Consider the following 7,497-nt stretch of genomic DNA (forward strand, 5'->3'; position numbering starts at 1 on the left):
CACCCTAGTCTCCGAAGTTGACTGCAACAGGCTCAATTTATCCACGGCGATAGCTGGTGCTCGGTCCTGCATCACGAAAGTAGATGCAGAGTGTAGTATGAGTACCAAGACAACAGGTACCCAGTAGGCATCATAGGCCGACTGAGAAGAAAAGGTGAAAACAATATGAAAAAGAGAAATAAGCCTAAATAGGAATCAACATAAGCATCTAAAGTGAAAAAAGTACTATCTACGAGAGCTACAGCTAACTATACCCAACTGGGCCCCCATAAGCCCAGCCGGGACACTCGTACGCAAGTTAAATAAAAACCCGAACGAACCCCCATAAGTTCGCCGAGTACACAGAATAGCTACAACTACCAAGGCTAGGAACCAAGAATATGCGATGTCAGGAACTGAAGTACTGTATCATTTCCAAAACCCAGAATCTCCAAGAGTCAATCGATCTAGGGGTGACTTAGGGGTCGAGGCTGGGACTGGGACCCAGAGGCTCACCCGAATATTCAAAGTGGTCAAGGCCAGGACTGGGTACCCGGATGCTTGCCATAATACATAAGTACGGTCGAGGCCGGGACTGGGTACCCGGATGCTCGCCATAACACATCGATATGATCGAGGCCAGGACTGGATACCAAGATGCTTGTCATACTACCAAGTCGACGGAGGCCGGGGCTGGGTACCCGGATGCTCCTCGATAATTCAGAATGGAGGCCGGGACTGGGTACCCGGATACTCACAGATATTTTATCTTATGGTGCCGAATATTCTCCTTTCCAACTAAACAATAATAGTACCGAGAATCTCCTTTCCAATGAGTCAACCAATATGCCGCCAAAACTAAAACCAGAGCCAAAGTCAACGATCACGAAATCTAGTGCTGCCGATGCCTCACAAAAGTCACGATTATATTGAGTTATGGATGATGGTATTTTTAAGAGCAAGAGTAACGCCTAGCTAAGGCCAAACTACTAGGCACTAGCCCGCTACACCATTCTACAAGGATCTAAGTCTACCGGAGCGACGCCGGGACATCTAAAGCAAGTTTACATCCTATACTAAGGCCAACATACCCCACTGTATCAATAACATGCTCATTCAACTCTACTTATAAAACTTAACAAATAACGACAAGATACACATGCTTCTAAATATCCGAAAACCCGATAATAAGCCTAAAGCATGATTTCTAACGCCTAAGATATACAATCAAACTACCCAACACAAATTCTAACTATTTCAACATGCTTTCATACATTTCGGCTCAATCTAAAGAAAGGTAAATCGTAGTCTACCTGTAGGCCAAACACGCGGGCTTCAAATCACTGTGCTGGAGCTTTTCCCTTTCGAACGACCTCGGAACGCTGTCAAACTGTCAAAAATAGAACCACAACGTCGATACGGTCGTTTAGACACTAATTTCATAATTTTTGGAAATGGACCAATTTTTGGGTCGAAAACGGGAATTGTGGGGCCCACATACGAAATTCCGGATTTGACCCCCAAAACAGGTTCTAAACGTCACCCCAAGCTCAAAAATCAGATTTATAATACAATTCGGGGTGGGAAATTATGCAAGATGATCAAACAACCAAAACTCATAAATTCGGACTAAAGGACCAAAAATGGCAGCATCGAAATCAGTAGATTTTGGAAATACGAGACTCTTTCAACCCAAACAAATTGCACTATGATGATCCTTGCGAAAAACCCCACAATCTAGCCACAAGAATCACTCAAAACGGAGTTATATTGACCAAAAACCATCTCCTGAATCCAACGGAGTTGTCGGAATTCTATTCCGAGCATCGGAACTTCAAAAGTTGACCAAAGTCAAACCTTGGCTTAAAGTTCCTCAAATTCTCAACTCAAGGCCTCAAATCTTCGTTACAGCTCCAAAACTGAGTCCGTAAAGTCTCCTAAGCCTATTTCGACAATTTCGAGCTGCTGGAATCGACAGAATTCCATTCTGAGACCCGTAGCTCCAATTGACCCCAAATACCACTTTTTAACACTTAAAGCTTATGAAACTCAAAATTTCCAAAGACTTAACTTTTCATAGGATTTTCTAAAAATCAACATCCGGTAACAATTAGAAATGACTCGGGGCATCTAAAGGGATAGGTAAAATGGTCATTTTACAAAAATTTCAAAAAAATGACCTTGAGGGTCATTACAGATGTTTTCCCCGCAAACTTACCTGGTATGCCACTTGATAGAGATATAGATTTTTGTATCGACCTAGAGCCCGACACTCGCCCTATTTCCATTCCACCTTATAGAATGGCCCCGGCTGAGTTGAGGGAGTTAAACGCCCAACTTCAGGAGTTGTTGGGTAAAGGTTTTATTAGACCGAGTGCCTCTCCTTGGGGTGCTCCAATTTTATTTGTAAAGAAGAAGGATGGTAGCCTTCATATGTGCATAGATTACAGGCAGCTGAACAAGGTGACTATTAAAAATAGGTATCCCCTTCCTCGCATTGATGAATTATTCGATCAGTTGGAGGGTGCTTGTGTTTTATCAAAAATTGATTTGAGGTCCGGTTACCATCAACTAAAAATACGGGCAGCAGCTGTACCAAAAATTGCATTTCGAACCAGGTATGAACACTATGAATTCTTTGTAATGTCTTATGGGCTTACAAATGCAAACGCTACTTTCATGAGTCTGATGAATGGAATATTTAAGCCATATTTAGATCTCTTTGTTATTATTTTTATTAATGATATATTGATCTATTCAAAGAGCAGAAAAGAACATGAAGAGCATCTGAGGATTGTTTTGGGATTGTTAAGGGAGAAAAGGCAATATGCCAAATTCTCCAAGTGCGAGTTCTGGGTTAATTCAGTATCTTTCTTAGGGCTCGTGGTTTCTAAGGATGGAGTGATGGTGGATCCCCAGAAGATTAAAGTAGTGAAGAGTTGGGCAAGACCCACTAATGTCTCAGAGGTAAGGAGCTTTATTGGTTTGGCTAGCTACTACCGCCGATTCATCAATGGATTTGCTTTTATTGCTTCCCAGCTGACCAATCTGACCAAGCAGAAAGTTCTATTTGTGTGGTCGGACGACTATGAAGAGACTTTTATGAAACTCAAGACCTTATTGACTTCTGCACCGATTCTTGCCCTGCCAGTAGAAGGTAAGAATTTCATTGTTTATTGTGATGCATCATATTCTGGTTTAGGTGCAATGCTAATGAAGGAGAAGAATGTAATTGCCTATGCTTCAAGGCAATTGAAGGTGCATGAATATAATTATCCTACTCACAATTTAGATTTGACTGCGGTTGTATTTGCATTGAAGCAGTGGAGACATTATCTAGATGGGGTAAAGTGTGAAGTATATACAGATCATCATAGCTTACAACATGTGTTCACTCAGAAAGACTTGAATTTGAGGAAGAGGAGGTGGATGGAATTGCTAAAGGACTATAATATCACTATTCTTTATCACCCGGGAAAAGCTAATGTACTGGCCGATGCCTTGAGTAGAAAAGTAGGAAGATCTTCTTTTCTTGACAAGATTAAAGGAAAGCAGTTTGATGATGAGAAGCTGAGTCGAATTTATGATATGGTCTTATAGGGAGAGGCCAAGGAAGCTGTGATCGATGAGGAAGGTGTCTTGAGGATTAAGGGGAGGGTATGTGTGCCCTATATTTATAATTTAATTTAGACTATTCTTGCAGAGGCTCACAGTTCAAGGTACTCTATACATCCTGGTGCAACTAAGGTGTATCACGATCTGAGACAGCATTACTGGTGGAGTAGAATGAAGCGTGACATTATTGATTTTGTTGCCCATTATCCAAATTGTCAGCAAGTAAAATATGAGCACCAAAGGCCTAGAGAGACACTTCAAAAAATGCCCATTCCTGAATGGAAGTGGGAAAGGATTGTAATGGATTTTGTGGTCGGCCTTCCAAAGGCCTTGGGTAAGTTTGATTCGATATGGGTGCTTGTTGATAGGTTAACTAGGTCTGCTCACTTCATTCCAGTCAAAGTGACTTATGATGCTGAGAAGTTAGCCAAACTCTATATATGCAAGGTTGTTCGATTACATGGAGTTTTAGTTTCTATCATATCAGATAGAGATACGCAATTTACTTCTAACTTTGGGAGGACCTTGCATGCTGAGTTAGGTACTAGATTGGATCTTAGTACTGCATTTCACCCTTAGATCGATGGGCAGTCTGATAGGACAATCCAAGTGCTAGAGGATATGCTTCGTGCGTGCGTGATAGATTTTGGCGGTCATTGGGATCAGTTCCTACCCTTGGCAGAGTTTTCATATAATAATAGCTATCACTCGAGAATTGATATGGCTCTATTTGAGGCATTGTATGGGAGGAGATGTAGGTCTCCTATTGGTTGGTTTGATGCGTTTGAGATGAGACCTTGGGGAACTGATCTTTTGAGGGAATCATTAGAGAAGGTGAAATTCATTCAAGAGAAGCTTCTAGCAGCTCAGAGCAGGCAGAAAGAGTATGTAGAACGAAAGGTCAAGGACATGGAGTTTATGGAGGGAGAGCAAGTATTGTTGAAGGTTTCACCCATGAAGGGTGTGGTGAGATTTGGTAAGCGAGGTAAGCTCAGTCTGAGGTATATTGGGTCATTTGAAGTTCTTAACCATATTGGAGAGGTGGTCTATGAGTTGGCTTTACCTCCGGGTTTGTCCGGAGTACACCCAGTGTTTCATGTGTCTATGTTAAAGAAAGATTATGGTGATGAAAACTATATTATTCACTGGGATTCAGTCTTGTTTGATGAGAAATTGTCTTACGAGGAGGAGCCTGTAGCTATTCTTGATAGGGAGGTCCGCAAGTTGAGGTCAAGAGAGATTGCGTCTGTGAAGGTTCAAAGAAAGAATGTCTGGTTGAGGAGTCAACTTGGGAGAATGAGGCAGATATGCGTGGAAGATATTCACATCTGTTCGTCGAGTCAGGTACCCTTTTTAACCCTCGCTCTTCTTTTGATCATTTGGGGATAAACGGTGGGTAAATTGGTATCTGTAGTAACGACCTATTATGTCGTTTTGAGAAAGAGAGCTTTTTATTTCATAGAAGACTCATCCTATATATTTGTTTTATGAGTGTTTTGGACTTTTCAATAATGTCGGTTAATTAGTTAATGGGTAAATTTAAATAACTAATTTGATTAGTGGGTTAAAGTGTTAATTTAATTAATACTCTATACCAATTATTAAAGGAAAAGGATATGGTTTACAATTTTTTATACATAATTAGTTTGAGAAAAAAAAGAAGAGAACAACGACGACGAACAGAACGCAAAAACAAAAAAAAGACGGAGGAAGAAAGAAAAGAAAGGGGAAAAGAAAAAATAAAGGAGAAGAGAAAAATAGAGATTTTCATTTCAAAGCATCAAGGTAATTATTCTCATCCTTTCCATTAAATTTTTATGTGATTATGAACATATTTTTAGGGTATATTGGTGGAGAAATAACGTTGAAATAAGAAAATATGACCCTATGTTTCTTCACATAAAATCTTGATTTAGGGGTCGAATAACGATATATATTAGCTAAAATTTGACATGTGAGTTTATTTTATATTGAGTGAACATAATCAAAAAGAAAATTTCAGATTTGACTTCAATGACTCGGGATGACTTTTTGACCCAATATTTTATCCAAAAATAAATATAGCTATATGGGTATCATTGAATTCGTATTTTTATGAAGATTATGTATTTGAACAGATTTTGATCATTTGGAAGCATTACGAAAGGCTCAAGTTTTAAAATAATTATTTAATTCAATTGAGGTTTAACCCTAATTTTGAAATTCAGAAAATATGGGAGTTGACATGTTAAGTGGCATCAAGATTAGGAACGTATTTATAGAATTGGGTGAGTTATTGAGTCTAGGTTAAACATATATATAATATTGGTGTTTACGGATTAGTTTACTTATAAATATTATATATTTGATAGATTGAAATTGGTCTGAGGCATTGAAGAAAGGAAAGACATTGGTGGATTAGCTTGCTTTACTTCGGTTCTTCAGTTGAGGTAGGTTATGATTTTATTCTATATCATAGATAGACTCTTAATAGTGATTGATATTCATTGAGTAATGTGTGAAGTTTACTACGCATTTAATTGTTGTGGTTTAGATGGTTGATATATTGTTGTGATTGGTCTGAAATCTCGAAGTCATGAAATCCATAATCTTGAACTTGCCCTATTAAAAATGGTGTCTTGAATATAGAAGGATTGATGAAATATTATTAACGAAGTGTAATGTAATAATAAAAAATGATAAAGTAATTATATCTGGATCGGGTGTCACATTCCGACACGGTATATTTGGATCGGGTGTCACGTTCCGACATGCTATATTTGGATCGGGTGTTACGTTCCAACATGATAATATTAATGGAAAACAAATTAAAATAACTTAATACTATCCAATATCAAATAACTCATTTTCCAAAAGAGTGTAATGTGGAGGCTTGAGTCCTCACGTGTGATCTTGATACTGTTGATTGGTTACGTAATTGTTCATTGGTTGCCACCTGTTAAGTGTTATTATTGATTTCTAGTTATTATTTTATGCATATTGATTTCAATTTTGAGTCGGTCAATGATACTTACTCAGTACATATTGTCCTGTACTGACCCCTACTTGTATCTCTCTTTGTTTTATTTGTGGAGTGCAACGAGTCTTCCATCGGCTTTAACTCGACCTCAATTCTAGTCAGTCTTCAGTTCATCGGATTGCAGGGTGAGTTATCCTTCTAGCTGGCGATGGAATCTCTTGTCATGGCATGACGTCTTTAGTTTTTGGACACACTATGTTAATTATTTATTCTGGTGTTGATATTTTCTGACCTAGTTTTAGAATTTAGATATCCTTCATGTGATGACTTTCAGATTTTGGGAAAACATATTTAATTGAGCTTCCACGTTATTGTCATATTTATTAGTTGGAGTTTGTATCGTTGGTTCTCCCACCTAGGAGGTTAAGTGTGTGTGCCACTCATTGCCCATTTTGGGTCGTGACACTCTACTAAATAGACAAATATTTCAGCTCAAGCATTTTATCGCTGGTATTTTTAATAACGACAGGATAGGTCATTACATTTAAACAGGTTAAACTAATTATGACATAAACTTAATAAATTTGTCGTTCTTTCTTTCTCTCTGGTTTAAACAGATTGACATTAGCTAGAAAGGATCAAAGAAACTTATATACCAATTCTAATATTATTTTTTTTTTTTTACGGGAACAGACCCTACACGAGGCTCCCACCTCTCGTGCACAGCCAGGGGTTGAGCCGCACACCCCCAAGCCTTATTATACATAAAACAGAAAAATACACGGAGGGGGACATAAACCTAACCTCCAATCCTATGGTGGTTCATAAGTCGGTCATCCTACTAAGGTCAGCCAACTCATCCCCGATACAAACACACGAAAAGGAAACCTAGAAACTATGCACCTAAAGAAGAGGACTCCTCTCGATACACAGAAACTAGGAAA

Source organism: Solanum dulcamara, chromosome 2, assembly GCF_947179165.1.
Source record: "Solanum dulcamara chromosome 2, daSolDulc1.2, whole genome shotgun sequence".
In the NCBI taxonomy this organism is placed as follows: Eukaryota; Viridiplantae; Streptophyta; class Magnoliopsida; order Solanales; family Solanaceae; genus Solanum; species Solanum dulcamara.